The following is a 13,382-nucleotide window of genomic DNA, read 5'->3' on the forward strand; positions in this document are numbered from 1 at the left end:
TGTCATTCCCTTCAATAGAAAAGCTGGAAAAAGAGACATTTTAAAGGCAGGGAGCAAAATAAACGGGACTAAGGGCGGAAAGGCATCTGTCAAGTACCTACCGCGTGCCGGCCACTTGCAGCTCTTGAGCGCGTGAGCGGCTATCCATCACCGCCTCTGAGTCTGAAGGAAAGGAAGAGCGAAAAGGCGATGAGGAGAGGACCGGTGTGAGCTAGGAGACAAAGGGGAAGCGAGGGCAGGGCTGGGAATAGTCAAAGTCCAAATGGGAAGTCCAGAAAATGGACGGGTAAGGGTAGAAAGGAGTCCCAATAAAAGTATGGTGGGGAAATCGGTGAAATGCACCGAGTAGATGGTCAGCGAATAGCCACTGCTGATCATTAGTATATATAACCCATCCGGCGGGACAGGCTGGGGGTCTCTCCTTCTCTTGAGCCCCTCCTGTACACAGCTGCTCACGGGCATAGTGTCTCTCGGAGGCTTCGTATTACACCAAATAAACATCCTAGGATTAGTAAAGTTATATGATCCACTAACTAATAAAAGAGGGAGGGGGCGCTGGAGAGGACCAGAAAAGAGAGGTGAAATCGGAACTGTAATCTGTTACTATTTCAACCACCTTATGGGGTGGGGAGTGGGTTATGTTCCATTTGAAGTCTCACGCCTATAGATTCCCTGCTCAGTGGTTTAATCTTTTTAATCACTGCCAGGAGTGCTCTGAGAAAAAGCCCACCTGGAACCGAGAAATCCCAGAATAACTACTGAGCCCGCTTAGGATGCTGACTCTTTCCTGTCTTAGGTAAGGGGGAAAGGGGAAAGCAGGAGAGGAGAGAAGAATTAGAAAGGTGTCCTCCTATTGATGTGCCTACTTTTGCAAAACTTGATTATTTGCTCTGTGAACTTCCCTGATTAAGCTGAATCCCATCAGAAGGTAAAACTGGGTACAAATCTAAGAAACTTAACACTAAGAATTTAATTCTATATTCTATACCTTATGCTTAATAATTCTCTCATTTTAATTTTGGGACTTAAATGATTGGGTACAATGGACTACTTTTAAAAAAAAGTTAGCATTCTGAGAAATGAAAGCAGAAAGATAAACTATTGTCACAGAACCCAGGAGGTGAGGAGGTAGAGCTGTTATCAGCAACAGGCTGAAACCATAAAATGATCTTCACATGTACAGCATGAGGAAAGCACTGTTGGTTTGCACATTGGCCTTTGCACCCAGCCACCCACACATGCATTAACTATAATCAGTGATATCCCAAAACAAAAAACAAATATTTGGTGAACTTAAATTCCTTTTAACCCTCTTTATTTCTGGGTAATTCTCTTCTCATTTACTTTGTCTAGTAAAGGTTGGGTTTGGGTTTTTTTTGCTATATTCTAGTTTTTATTCATACTTTCCCAGTAATCCTGGTGCATATGGTGTCCCTAGGGTTCCCATGTTTCTCTGATTGGAGAGAGTAAAGGGTGAACAGTGGAGAGCTCCACTTAAGGAAGACAGCCAGTGTATCCAACTCATCATTTCCCATCAGACTGTACTCATCGGGGTCTCCAGAAACTCATCATCCAGTAAGATCATATCAGCTCTGAAACTCACATCTCCTCAGTACCCTCTGCCCATGGGGACCTTCCCTTGATCTGATCAGGAAGGGTGGAGGATAAACATCTGGACAATAGCTCTTCCCAAATCCTCCATTTAAGGAGAGAACCCAGATCAGCCATTTAATCATTTCTCTCTGGGCCATACTCCTCTTAAGTATTTTCCACCCAGCAGACTTAAGTCTACAGCCCCTACCTAAGACATCAAAAAAAAAAAAAGAGGGAAAGGACCTATATTAAAATATTTTATAGAAGCTCTTCTTATGATAGCTAGGAACTGAGAATTAAGGTAGTGCCTATAAATTGGACAAATTATGACATATGAATGTAATCTGGGGCTGGTCTAGGCATGTATCCCCAGCACATGGGCATGTTATTGTGCAATAAGAAATGATGAGGGAATCAGTTTCAGAGAAACCTGGGAAGGCATGCTTTAAACTAATACAAAGGAAAGTGAGTAGAACCAAGAGAAAAATATATAACAACTTTGAAAGGCTTGGGAACTCTTGATAAACCCAATGATCAACCAAGATTCTAGAGAACTAATATGAAGAACTCTACCCATCTCCTGAGAAGAGGTCTTAGACTCTGGGTGCAGACTGAAACTTATGTTTTTTGGATATGGCCAATGAAAGAGGTTGTTTTGATTGACTTTGCATATTTCTTATAAGAGTTTTCTTTTTTCTTTCTTTTAGGGGTGGGAGGAGAGAAAATAGATTTGCATTCATTGAAAAAATTAAAGAGAAAAATGAATGGTTTGTTTTTATGATTTCATTCTTATGCTGAGGCTAGTCAGCATAGCCAAAAGAGTAGCAACAGAGTTGTGAACAAATAATTGGCCAATGAACTTGGATCATGCAGTAGTCTCCTTTTTCCTCAATTATTCAATTTGACCATCTTCACTGGATGTGTTATGTCAGTGTGATTATTCCCTCCACCAGGGCAGATCAAGACTTGTCTGTCCTACACAATTCTTGCCCACAAATATTCTACAGAACATCTATCCAACACTCTTTAGGACTTCCTCTGTATCTTCTAACATTTCAGGGACATCAGTAAAAGAAGCTGTATTGTCCATCTGTGGTTCTTGCTACAGTGGATAGAGTGCCAGGCCTGGAGTCAGGAAGACTCATCTTCCTGAGTTCAGCTCTGTCCTCAGACACTTACTGTGTGACCCTGGGTAAGTCACCTAACCCTGTTTGCCTCAGTTGCCTCATCAGTAAAACGAGTTGGAGAAGGAAATGGCAAACCAGAGGTTGGGGGGGGCAGAGCCAAGCTGGTGGCTGGAAAGCAGGGACTTGCTTAAGCTCTCCCCCAAATTCCTCCAAACACCTGTAAAAAATGGCTCTGAACAAATTCTAGAGCTGCAGAACCCATGAAATAGCAGAGGGAAACAGGTCTCCAGCCCAGGAGAGCCTGGATGGTTGCTGGAAAGGGTCTATTGCATGGTGCTGGGAGCAGAGCGCAGCCCAGTGTGGGCCACGCCAGGACAGACCAGACCCAGAGTCAGCCAGCTGGAACAGGCCTTGGGGCCATGAATCAGTGAGCTGTGGCAGTTACCAGACTTGTCAACCCACAAACACCAAAGACCAGGTTAGAGGGAAATAGCGGGATTGAGTTCAGAGCGGTCCAGCCACCAGGCCTGGGGGAGGCGGAGGTGGTGCAGCGGGGGCAGTGGCAGCAGCAGGAAGCTCCTGAGGCTGCTTCCAGAGCTGCACTGTCAGCGGGTTCCCAAGTCCCTGGCTCACACAGTGGGACGAATCTAGCAGCTAATCAGAGCAGGAGCGCAAGGAGCGCTTTGTGGGTGCAAAGGCAAATTCTCTTACTGTGCCCTGCTCGGATCTGTATTGTGGTCCTGGTTGGCGGTTCTTGGGGGAGGAGGAGTGCTTCGGTGACGGAGCGTGGGGTGATGGTGGAGTAGAAGTACCTCTGAAAACAGCAGTACTTGGACCCTAAAGCTTGGGACAAAGTACCCTCTACTCTACAAGCTGTCATATCCTGACAAAAAACTCAAGGGTCAAGTAATTGGCTGGGAACATGAACAGGCAGTGAAAACACTCAGTCTCAAACAGAGACAAACTCAAACTCTAGATTCTGTTTTTGGTGACAAAGAAGATCTAAACATACAGCCAGAAGAAGTCAACAAAATCAAAGAGCCTACATCAAAAGCCTCTAAGAAAAATAGGAATTGGTCTCAGGCCATGGAAGAGCTCAAAAAGGATTTGGAAAAGCAAGTAAGAGAAGTAGAGGAAAAATTGGGACAAGAAATGAGAGTGATGCAAGAAAACCATGAAAAACAAGTCAATGATTTTGCTAAAGGTGACCCCAAAAAATACTGAAGAAAATAACACCTTAAAGAATAGACTAACCCAAATGGCAAAAGAGCTCCAAAAGCCAATGAGAAGAAGAATGCCTTGAAAGGCAGAATTAGCCAAATGGAAAAGGAGGTCCAAAAGACCACTGAAGAAAATACTACCTTAAAAATTAGATTGGAGCAAGTGGAAGCTAGTGACTTTATGAGAAATCAAGATATTATAAAACAGAACCAAAGGAATGAAAAAATGGAAGACAATGTGAACTATCTCATTGGAAAAACCACTGACCTGGAAAATAGATTCAAGAGAGATAATTTAAAAATTATTGGACTACCTGAAAGCCATGATCAAAAAAAGCCTAGACATCATCTTTCAAGACATTATCAAGGAAAACTGCCCTGATATTCTAGAACCAGAGGGTAAAATAGAAATTGAAAGAATCCACTGATCGCCTCTTGAAAAAGATCCTAAAAAGAAAACAACTAGGAATATTGTTGCCAAATTCCAGAGTTTCCAGGTCAAAGAGAAAATAATGCAAGCAGCCAGGAAATGGCAAACTGCTCTAGTATCTTTGTCAAGAAAACCCCAAATAGGATCACTGAGTTGGATACGACTTAACATGACTGGCCCACCTGTTATTCCAGTCATATGCAGTGTCCCAAAAGTCTTTGTGCAGTCTTAAGCATTAATAGCTTAAATCTTCCCTGCACTCTCTTCCGTGTCTCTGAGCTTGAGCCCTTAAGTTCAGCTATTAAAGCCTAAAACTGCACTAAGATTTTTGGGACATCCTGTATGACCTTGGTCCTGTATGCTTGTGTGCAAATAAAAATTGGTAAAACACTTCAGCCTTGCACTCACCAACCTCTAGCACCTGAAACTAAGGAGGACAAACAACATAGGACAGAAACAAATACCCACTCCTCAGCCCATTTCTTACAACTGTGATGAAAGAAGGAGGGCAAGGGGAGGGAGTCCTTCCCTTCTCATGAGTTCAGTTGATGGTGCCCATGTTGTGGGAGAACTATGATCTTCATCCTCTGGATGCAGCTGGAAGGGGAAGCTGAAAAGAGGAGCAACTTGCCCAGTCTCACTAGAGTTATAGAAGAAGGCAACCAGTTAAATGAGGCTATACCCACTCATGTGGTATAGAGTCTCTGTGTGTACAGAAATCTCCATCTTAGACAATCTGAATATGCTCTAAATACTCCTGAGGTTGCCTCCATGATAGGTGAACTGGGTATGCACAGCAGTGCTTGGGTTACACTAATTTCCAAGCAGCTTTTTTTTTTTTGCAAAGTAATCAGGGTTAAGTCACTTGCCCTTGTCCAGTGTCACATAGCCAGTATGTCAAGTATCTAAGGCCAGACTTGAACTCAGGTCCTCCTGACTCCAAGGCTGGTTCTCTATTCACTGTATCACCTAGCTGCCCCTCTTTTTTTGTTTAATGTTTTTATTTTAGAGAAATACTAAAACTTATATATATAATAAGAAAAGAAGAAAAACACTATAAACTTAAATATTAAACTTAAGTATAAAATAAGAAAAGAAAAAAACATGTCATGTGCACAGCAGAACATAGGAGAGGATTCAAAATATATAACAATAACTTATCATTTCAAGAAAGCCTAATATTAAATACTGGGCATTATGTTGAAAGCTGTCCATCTTTTCTTTGCTTCCTTACAGGTTTTCTTTTGTTCTCTGCTGTACACTTTTTATTTTGTTTTTTCCCCCTTCCTTTCTCCTACCCACCGTCCCAAGGCTACAATTGAGCATGGACATATTTACATATAGGTAAGTTATTTTCTTTAGTAAGGTTTTTAACCTCTTTTTCCAATGTGTTAATTCTTTTTTCATATCTTTCTTCCCTAGCTTTCGCTTCTTTTCCCATTCTGTCCTCTACTATTATCATTTAGTTTTTAAAGTAATGTTTAGGCCCTTCTTTAACTCTTACATTAACCCTTCTAGGAATTCTTGTTTGATATATGTCCAAGCTGCATTTTTCTTTGAGGTTTTGCCTCTATGTGTTATAGAATCATTGTCTTCTGTATTTGAGTCTTGAGCTTGGGAAGACAGAAAGTTCTGTAAATATTGGGGAGGGGTCTGGCCAGGACCCTAGGTAGCAGCCTTTGAGAGTATTCCAGCACCCAAGGACTAATAGAGGGTAATGACAGGGTACCGGAAAGAGATCCCAGGTGATCACTAGTTTCAGGAAGTGGTGCTATCCAGCAGCAGCTCTGTTGGCCACTAGACATTGCTGGGTCATGGATCAAAGGCAAAGAGAAGGTGTTATGAATGTTGGCCCTGGCTTTGTAATGAGCATAGAACAAGTTACAGAAAACAAACAGTAGCTAGGAGTCTCTGCAGGTTCAGAGAGACTGAACTCCTGCCTTCCCTTTGGTCTGGGATGCTGTACTCTGCTCTTCAGATCAGAACCACATAATGACCTCTCAATCTGTCTCCATAAATCTTTCTGGGCTGAAAAAATGATCTTTGGAACATTGAATGTGGCACTGGCTGCAAAACTCAGCCTAGATTCCAACTCCCTCTCCTGAATTTTGAAAATCCCAAGCATGGAAATTAGAACGAGGAGAATGCTAGTAAATGTTTAACAATGAACTCTACAAATAAGGTTTATACACATCATCCTTTTAAATTTAATTTGCATTATTAACATTTTCTCTATCACTTGCTTAAGTGTAGACTATCAACAAAACAATAAATCAAGCTCTGATTTGTAGTGCTTGCTGACTTCCAAGGTGTAAGTACGCACCCTAAAATTTAACAACTGGTATGGACTGGCTTGGCTGGTATAAACTGCCTCCAGCAGACTTCTATCTAGAACAGAGAAGAACAAACTAAAAGACCAAAGACCAAGACCTGTTTCTTGACTTCATGTGTTCTTAGAAGGCTTTTCCCTTTGCCACGTTGATTTCTCACTGGATGCTATGAATGAAAGAGTCATCAAAGCCTCCCCAAGATAGAAAGAAGCAAAATGACTTGGGCTGATGCCAACATGCTTTTTTGAATGCCTCTGAAGCCAATCAAAGAGTCTTTTCTTTTCCATGTGGTTAACTAACTGGAACCCATTACAGAATGTTTACACAGGATCCACAGACTACCAGGTACTCCCCTTTACAGATCGTCATGATTTCTTCTTGGAAGAAAACTTCTAAGCATCCTCCACTTAGAGAGACTGCAATCCGCTAAGCGAGTTGATGATGTTTGCACATTCATCAGACTCCCATTAAACAAGTTTAGAAGGTCAATTTGCTGAAGCCAAGTATATTTACATTGAGTTCACTTCTGGTATTTTTAGAATTCCTATTTTAAAAATGATCTGCCTAGTTGGACTCCTGTTGCTGCTTGTATTTTTAAGGCTTTAGTTTTTACACAAAAGAGATATTTAATATCTATTCTTAAAATTACATATGTTCTCCAAAACCATTGCAGATAAGATGATTCATCTTGTTGTGATTCTTCTTCCTCTCAATGAAGATAAATTCCCAAAATGTATAACTAGGCCATAAACATTTCTGTTGGCCTGTGACCAAACATTGCTTTTTTGGAGTTACCTCAATTAAATTATCAAGACTAGATATCTATCTGCATAGGAGACTAACACCCAGGAAGATAGGCTTTCAAAAAGTTTAAATAGTTTGTTTCTTCTTAGGTGTAAATATCAGTTAAATATAAAAATGTATTTAGATACAAAGCTATCACAGGCAAAGTAATTTGAAATTAATTAGTATCTTGCTTACATACTGCTATTATTGAGGTTAATCATTTAAGTACTCAATAAAGTTACTAGTGTCTATCAACGTACCTAAAATATGTTGGAAATTTCTTTTAAGTATTGTTGACCTGAAAAGTTTGGTTAAAGGAGGCAAACAGACTGGGTGATAGAAAAATTTCTATTACTTAGGTATTTATGCACTTATTCCCTTAAGTGTATCAGACAGACATACATGCATGGGATTGAGCCAGAGAAAGTCTGACTGACTTGGACAGAAGAATGAACAAGTTTTTATATTTTTAGAACAGTCACAATTCAGCATGTTTTTGTGTTACTCAATTTTATGATCCCCATGTATGTTTAACCATGATACAAGACAAGGATTTTCCTTAATGGAATAGGTTGTAAATACAATAAGATAAGCGTGTTGACAAGTGTCAGTTAAAACTACAACCCAGCATTTCTGTGTTTAATTTACCATTAACATTCCATAACATAGTGTATGCCCATAAAATATTAAGCGAGGTAGTTTCTTGGGATTAGGGTCTCATCCTTTAATGGTTAACAGGAAAGAATGTTCTTAGGTCAGCCTGATCTGGCCTTGTTGACAGAGGAAAAAGGTATTCTCTGAGCAAACTTCAGAAAACAAAGAAGCCCAGGTCCAGGCTCTTCTTCCAGTTGATCATTAATTCAGGCTCTGGGTCTTATTGAAATCACAAAAATGATATAAAATGTTCCTCAGTATGAACTTCGGAACTGGACAGCACTATAGAAACTTTCATTTGATTCTCTTATTCTATGAATGTAATTTGGGGCTCAAGCCTTGTGCATTTGTTTTGCTGAAGAGAATGGTTACTTATTATTATATGCCGGCCTGAGGGACAGAATTGGCAAAAGCTTAGAAGAGAAGAGAGCTTCCTCTTGCTTCCATAGAGGACATGTATTCCTGGTTCTCTTCAGAGAGAGCCCCTTGGAGAAAGAGGCTTTGGGAAACAGCCGGCATGTAGAGGAGCAGGTGCTTATACATGTCTCTAATTTCCAGTTTGTTTCCGTAGAGATTTGAGGAATTTCCCCTTGGGCAAATTTGGGATTCTCTCTTGGTTGAGTTGATTTACCTTACTCTTAGTGGGCGAGCTCATTAAATCTCTATGGCCTAATATATTCTAATCTGTATAAACTTCTGTAAAAATGAGCTTTTTCTCCTTTTTATGATGTTCTTTTTGTGTAATAAATGTTTTGGGGGAAAGAAATGAGACCTTTGGATAAAAATTTGGAACATTCCTTCTCTTTAAAGGAATAGTGACCAGGAAGGTAGCTTAAGCCTAAAAATGAAGTCATTTCCCCTAGACTAGCATTATTCATAGGAACAGATAAATATAATTCTAGTCCAGTTCTCCTTCTCTGAAGGGAGCAGAATGGCCAGCCTTGTGGCCCCACCCCCAGGTCCCCACCAACCAGGAATCAGTCTCCCTTAGAGAGGGGTGGGAAAGATTCTCAAGATATCTTTAAAAGCCTCCCCAGGGAACTGCCTTTAGACAAAACTCATGTAGATATATGTATAACTCAAATGGACCACAGGCGCACGTGCGCACGCACACACACACACACACACACACACACACATCTTACACAAATAAGAAAATTGATTTGGAAATGTTACAACTTGCCCAAAGTTATATACCCAGTTAAGGGATGAGCTAGGTAAGGAAAGGGAATAAGCATTTATATCTATGATGTAGTAGACACTATGCCAAGCACTTTAAAGAGTATGTCATTTGATTCGCACAACAGCTTGTGAAGTAGGTATTGTTATTGTTCCCATTTTACAGTTGAGGAAACTGAGGCAAGTAAAGGTTAAGTGACTTGACTAGAGTCATAAAGCTAGTGAGCAACCGAGGGCAGATTGCAGGATTCTGTCCACTTTGACACCTAATTAGCCAGTATTTTATCAAATAAGCTGATTTCTTCCTATGAGATATCCTATTATGGCTTTTTTCTTTGGAGGGGGATGGGTAGTTTGGATTTCGGTAACCATTCTTGTGTTCCAGTCCAGTGATCTTTCTGCTACAATTTTCTTGCCCCTCAATGTTTGAATTTTCTTAGACTCGTTCAGTAAAAGCCATGTTATTCCTCACAGTATTTATGAAAGCTGTAGAAAATGGTATTTCTGATCTTCCCTCCAGTGGAATCTTCAGTCTAGTAACCAGGAATTGATGACACTAAAATTCACCTGTCTTGTCCATAAACCTTTAAAAATGCCCTATAAAAACACATATAGCTTTAGCTTGTCAAAATAAACTTAGAAGGAAAAAATTAGAAATGTAGAAAGCTTGAAGTAGTTCTGAAAAACAATAGGACGATAAGGAAAGTACTTAGTTAAAAATAATCAAGCTTAGAGAGAAAGCAAAAGAAATGTAAATCCAAAGTTGCCTTTGGATCTTTTAGTTTAGCAGAATAAACCTAGAAGCTGGATCAATTTTTCTTTTCAGATCAAAACTTGTTTCTATAGGTTGAAAGCAGGAGGTTCAGAAGGCACAGTAAGCTTCAGAAGTTCTGGGGAATGAAAGCTACAGGAGTTAAAAAGCCTTAGCATTTGCTATCGTCCTCCCTGCTTCTTTTTTTTTCATTGTCCCTGCTTGATTCCTTCATCTTATGAGAGGCAGTATGGTTTAGTGAAAAGGGAGCTGGACTTGGGTTTGGCTCCTCTACCTGTGACCTCTAACCCTTGATTTCCTTACCTGTAAAATGGGGATAATAGTGCCTATAGCACTCACCTCATAGGATTGTTTTGAGGATTAAATGTAATAACCTTAAGTAAAATGTAAGCTTTAAATAGGATATAGCTATTAGTTATTATTTCATCATATTGGTCTTACATAAGGCTATTTATTCCCCATTAATTAAGTTCTTGAATCTCACCTGGATGTTAGATAAAGAGGAAAGCCATATTAATGGCTAGTTTAATCTTCTGAGATATGTTTTCATTTTAAAAAAGGACACTAACCTAAAATGAATCTCTAATTAGTGGAAGTTTAGGAAGCCAGGGAAACATTTTTAGGAAGGATTTTGATATTGATGTAAGTAATACTAATCAATGATTGTTTCATTGAGACTTTTTCTTAATTAAATTTATCTCCAATGAAAAGTTCTCTTAAAATTTGAAGTTATTGTATTAAGTTCAGCATTAGATACTTAAATGTTGAATACATTCCAATTTCACCCTGGTAATCTAGGTATGATACTGTACCAATAAACTCTCATTACACAAGATTACAGTACTCTTAAATATTTAGAGGAATAGGAGAACTCTCTGACTTTGATGAGCTTATAGTTTGGAACTTTAAATTTATGATTTGACAAGGATCAATTAAGCACTGATTCTGTGCCAGACACTGCTAAAACTTGGGGTTACAAATGTAACAAATGAAGCAACAGTACTTGTAAGAAACTTACATTCTAAATGAAAAGATACGAATATATCCAAAGATATACAAAAAATTTTTAAAAGAAAAAACTTTTCTTGTTCATTCATTAAGTCTTATCCAATTCTTTGTGACCCCATGGCTCATAGCATGCCAGGCCCTTCTATATCCTATCTCCTGAAGTCTGTTCAGGCTCCTGTTTGTTGCTTCCGTTACGCTTTCTATCCATCTCATCCTCTGCTGTCCTCTTCTCCTTTTCCTTCAGTCTTTCCCAGCATCAGGGTCTTTTCCAATGAGCTCTCTCTTTTCATTACGAGGCCAAAGTATTTAAACTTCAGTTTCAGTCTTTGTCCTCCCTATAAGTAGTCTGAATTACTTTCTTTAAGTATTGGTTGATTTGACCTTCTTGCTGTCCAAGGGACTCTCAGAAGTCCTCAGTGCCACAGTTCTAAAGTGTCGATTCTGCAGCACTCAGCTTTCCTTATAGTCCAACTCTCACAGCCATACACTGCTACTGGGAAAACTATGGTTTTGACTATATGGAACTTTGTCAGCAAGGTGATGTCTCTACTTTTTAGTATGCTGTCTAAATTTGCCATAGCTTTCCTTTCAAGGGGCGAGTGTCTTTTAATTTCATGTGATTTAATTTCATGCACGTTCTGCAGTGATCTTTGAGCCCAAGAGCATGTGTATCAGTAAGGCAAGATTCATGATATCGACGGTGACCATGAATATGCCTGTATAGTTTGGGAGTGCAAAATATAAGAGACTCTCTATATAGAAGGCATAAGAAGTAAAACATTTATTCAGACACCAGAGGATCAAATCCCAAAACCAATAATTCCAATTCAACATAGCAACAATTGTATCCCAAAACCAGTAAGTCCACTTCAGTCTAACAACAAGGAAATTAAAACACAACATCACAGCAAGAAGCTAAGCCATCCTATAACCTTCCCCTCTGCTAGGGCCTTCCCATAAATACCCACTCATGAATCCTAGCTGTCTGCTTCCCTGTGTCCTTTCATCCCTCAGTTCTGAAAGCCCTTCTAGTTCTCTGTCTCTCCATCTCTTCTAGTTCTCCGTCTCTCATGCTGTTCTCTCTTCTTCTCTCAGTTCTGTCTCCATTTCAACTCTCTCTACTCTGAGCTTAATGGCTACCCTCAGAATATATGTGTGTGTGTGTATACACACACACACACATATACACCCTGTTTAGGGCCTGAGGGCTTCACTCCTACTTAGCAAAAGGCATGCCTACAAACAAGCCTCCCCTAATCAAGTTTCTCTTAACTAGCTCCATATGAGGCCTATTAAATGGACAGGGAAGATCTTTAATCAAGATTAACACCACAGCATAAAATCTGTCACTGCTTCCATTTCTTCTTTATTTTCCAGGAGGTGATAGGACCAGTTGTCAATTGTTCCATCTTCGGTTGGAACTGTTGTTTCTTGGCAAGCAATACAGGTTCCTCAGGAGACAAGTTTTAGCATAGTCAATGAAGTAGAAGTAGATGTTTTTCTGGAAGTCCCTTGCTTTCTTGATAATCCAGTAAATGTTGGCAATTTGGTCTCTAGTTCCTCTGCCTCTCCAAAAATGAGCCTGCTGGTAATTCTAGGTTCGTATATTGCTGAAGCCAAGCTTGCAGAATCTTAAGCATAAGCTTGTTGGCATACGACATGAGTGCAATTGTTCAGTAGTTTGAACATTCCTTGGCATTGCCCTTCTTTAGGACTGGGATGTAAATTGATGTTTTCCAATCCAGAAGCCACGTTGAGATTTCCAAATTTGCTGACATAACGAATCTAGCACTTTAATAGCATCATCTCTTAGGATTTTAAATAGCTCAGCTGGAATTCTATCACTTCTACCAGCCGTATTGTTAGCAATGATTCCTAAGGCCCACTTGACTTCATTCTTCAGGTTGTATGGCTCTAGATCAGTAACCACACCATTGTGGTTATTGGTGATGTTAATATCTTTCTTGTATTGTTCTTCAGTATATTCTTGTCATCCCTTTTAATGTCTCTACTTCTATTAAGTCTATACCATTTTTGTCTTTTATTATGCATATTTTTTGCAAGAAACATTCCCTTGATGTCTAATTTTCTTGAAGAGATCTTAACCATTGTATTTTTTTCTTCTATTTCTTTGCTTTGCTCATTTAAGAAAACCTTATTTCTTCTTCTTATTCTCTGGAATTCTGCATTCATTTGGGTATTTCTTTCCCTTTCTCTTTCACTTTCTTTCCTCAGCTATTTGTAAAGACTCATCAGACTCCATTTTGCTTTCTTATTCTTCTT

At 39.6% G+C, this 13,382-nt stretch overlaps 1 protein-coding gene across 2 annotated transcripts in view; it reads right to left on the reverse strand.

Annotated features, from left to right (window-relative positions):
- GGACT (gamma-glutamylamine cyclotransferase) overlaps window positions 1–227 on the reverse strand; it is a 70,848-nt gene extending 70,621 nt beyond the window's left edge. For both annotated transcript variants that reach the window (XM_036753357.1, XM_036753360.1), the window contains exon 1: window positions 102–227. The gene's annotated coding sequence lies outside the window, so the exon portion shown is untranslated. The remainder of the gene's footprint in view (window positions 1–101) is intronic.
- Between the last annotated feature and the right edge of the window lie 13,155 nt (window positions 228–13,382).

Source organism: Trichosurus vulpecula, chromosome 4 (assembly GCF_011100635.1).
Source record: "Trichosurus vulpecula isolate mTriVul1 chromosome 4, mTriVul1.pri, whole genome shotgun sequence".
NCBI classification, from domain to species: Eukaryota; Metazoa; Chordata; class Mammalia; order Diprotodontia; family Phalangeridae; genus Trichosurus; species Trichosurus vulpecula.